We start from the raw sequence: 3,546 nt of genomic DNA, 5'->3' as shown, positions 1-3,546 counted from the left end.
CACTGAGGCTATGGTTTATGATATGCCAAATGAGGTGGAATCAGGGTTCCTGGTTTTCTATGACACAAGTGTCCTTACCATTTATACACCAGTTTGAAGACACTAGCCAGCTATCTCCTCATCTGCTGATTGGATGAATATCGAAACCAGATAGACTTTGTACAGCTGACTGTGGATATTAAATCTATCCAAGGTGAAGAATGTATCACAATCATAAATAAATAGTTATTGACTTCATGGTGTGGCAATCTAAAGAAGGAGAATATGAGAGTTGAAAAACTGAAATAACTAGCAGTAGGTTCAGAGATGTACTAATACATATAACAAGATAAAGGAAAAGATATGACATTGTATCACAGAGGAAAATTAGGAGTTTTTAAGGAATAAGCTATAGAGACCAATGAACCAAATCAGTGTTTGGTGCAAGATCCCTGCCAAAACAGTGACATGAGTCTGGAATAGTTTTGTATATAGAAACACAAAAGATAAGGGATAAGAATGGAAAGACTGCAGAATGAGGAAAGCAAAGATCAAAGCTAAATGTAAGACATACTTAGGAAAGGGAGAAGATATTTACAAGGAAAGTGGAATGATAGCACAAATGGATTCTTTATTCCTTTACTTGTTTCAGTAATGTGACTGCAGCCATGCTTGAGCACCACCTTTAGTCGAAAAAATTGACCCCAAGACTTATTCTTTGTAAGCCTAGTACTTATTCTATTGGTATCTTTTGCTGAACCACTAAGTTACGGTGACGTAAACAAACTAACATCAGTTGTAAAGTGATGGTGGGGGACAAACAGAGACGCACAAACATATTCATATACATACATATATGCGATGGGATTCTTTCAGTTTCTGTCTACCAAATCCAGTCACAAGGCTTTGGTCAGCCCGAGGCTATAGAAGAAGACACTTGCTCAAGGTCCCATGTGGTGGAACTGAACCTGGAACCATGTGGTTGAGAAGCAAGCTTCTTGCAACACAGCCATACCTGCGCCTATATGAGCTCAAATTTGATCACTTCATCAGTTGTCAAATGAAAATCGTCACAATTCTGGCGCCTAAGCCAATATTGTTCATTTAGCAGCTCTCACTACATATCTAAGCTGCAATGGTATAGATGTGTGTGAATGAAAATTGAAAAAAAAGACAAGGAAAGAAAAAAAGACAGGCATACAAGCTTGGTAACAGCAAAAATTCAAAACAATGCAAATATAAACAATGGGAATGTAAGAAGTCTTTTGACTGAAACAATAGTTTTTAGACGAATTGTGCAAAGAATGGGAAAGGCACAAAATAAAACAAACAGAGTAATATAAATATATAGTCTTACAATGTAACAATAAATTCAAAATGGAAAAAATACAAAAATACAAAAAAAAAAAAAAAAGAAATGGAGATAATATAAATGGTCTTTCGACCCAGACGATAAATATGGGACATTTGTGCAAATCATGCATGGAAGAAAGTGGATAGCCTTGCAGCCTTAAAAAACAAACCAAGACAGACAAAAAAGACATTGTAGTTGCCATGGTGAAGCAAAAGAAGAGCTTATCAAAGAGGAAAGGGTGTTGGAGGAAGAGGAAAGCAGAAGTGTCTTGCAGAAAAGGAGAGATACAGGGAATAGTTATAGATGAGTGAAAGGAAATAAGTAATATTGAAACAATGGAGACAGAGAGAGGGGGACAGAAAAAGAAGGGGAGGGAAACTCAGAAGCTGAACATAATTGGTGGTAGTACAGAGAGAGAGAGAGAGAGAGAGAGAGAGAGAGCAAGGGGAGGGTTATAGTTGATAAAAAACAATGAGAGGGTAACAGGAAAGGAAGACAGTGATGGACAAAGAGATAGATAGATAGATAGACAGACAGACAGATAGATTAGATAGATAGATAGATAGATAGATAGATAGATAGATAGATAGATAGATAGATAGATAGACAGACATACAGACAGACAGACAGACAGATAGATAGATAGATAGATAGATAGACAGATCAGATACATAGATATTTTGTCGGATAGAGAGAGAGAGTCCTTGTTGCCAGTAAGAAAACAAGGTTGTGAGAAAAGATGGCATTGCATTACAAATAATAATTGGAAAAAAGTAAAGTAGCATGGACAGAGAAAATGAAATTCAGAGTTAAAATGAAAATAGAGTACAAACTAAGGTGCCTGAGTCTGATCCCTTAATCAATTGTCAACTGGGAATCAACACCAAAGACAATATTGTTCATTCCAGTGATGCTTGCAACATATTTAAGAAGCATCAGGACAACCTGTAATATTTGGAATAAGTAACAGAAAGAGTAAATTAATATTGCTGTGGGTGGTGGAGTTTCTGATGTTTTGGACAGAGTCCTTCTTTGGGGTTCAGATGATAGGCAAAAAAGAAACCTCTATGTCAGAGTAACTAGCAGTGACAAATAGGGAATGTAAGATAACATGAAAATGCAAACATAGACAAGAAGTAGTAGATGAGAGATGCTAAAAGATGGAGAGAGGAAAAGAAATAAAGCCGGGATTAATGTATTTCCTTCTCTGTGTCAGGCCAATGACTGTGCCACACCTCTCCTACTCCCTCTATGCACATCTACAGACTAGATTTCATTCACTAACACCTTTCACTCATCTATTATACTATTGAAAGGCTCATTCATCTGCTATTTTCTAATCCTTTATTGAAAGAAAAATGACAACACTATTCAAAAGAAGATTTGTTTTTTCTAGCTCGGAGCTGAGTAAACTAATAAGGAGAGTACAGGAGGCGGTCGAAAAAGCCAGCTTCTATATATGGCTGAAGTGGGAAGACCAAAAATGGCTTGAAAGTCATAACATGCCGGCAGAAAATAACATCACTAGGTGAGACAAGCTGACACTGAATTAGCTTCACTGATTGAAACCGGACATGGTTCCTCCTGATGATGTCTTGAGCTAACTGGATCCTATAAAGGAGCCGTTGTGGTAGCAGACCACGAAACATGGTTGAAATTCTTTCCTCTGATCTTTGCAGTACCATATCTCCTTGTCTTCAGGACTCCCAAGCATGGACTGAATGTAAAAAAAATAAGTTTTAAAAAAGAGGAAGGCCCCATATTCCCATGCTTACTGCTTTGAAATGGTATAAATTTTAAACAAGATTTTACAAGACTGTCAAATGGCTAAGAGATGTTGTATTCTAATTTTTGCAATAAAACAAAATCTTTATCTCTTGATGGAGTACAATCAATGGTATGCAGCTAGAACATTTAAATCAGTGGCTTTATTTCATTATTTATACATACTGCCTGGGTTAGAAGAAAATATCTCAATTCATTTAGTTTAAGCTTTGTTGTCTGACAAATCTGTACAAACAAATAAAACATTTCTAGAAAATATCAAGCAAGAAGTTTGATCCTACTCAAAGATCTTTATCAGTACCAACAGATTATGAAAATGCAATGATTAAAGCTTGCAATCATATTTTTCCTACCACAATTTTTTGTGTGTGCACGTATGTGTGTTTTTCTCACTGCATCTTGCATGCTATTCAAATTCCTGATTTAAA

Source organism: Octopus sinensis, linkage group LG3 (genome assembly GCF_006345805.1).
Source record: "Octopus sinensis linkage group LG3, ASM634580v1, whole genome shotgun sequence".
Lineage (NCBI taxonomy): Eukaryota > Metazoa > Mollusca > Cephalopoda > Octopoda > Octopodidae > Octopus > Octopus sinensis.
The sequence above is the reverse complement of the archived record's forward strand: the minus strand, read 5'-3'. Positions refer to the sequence as shown.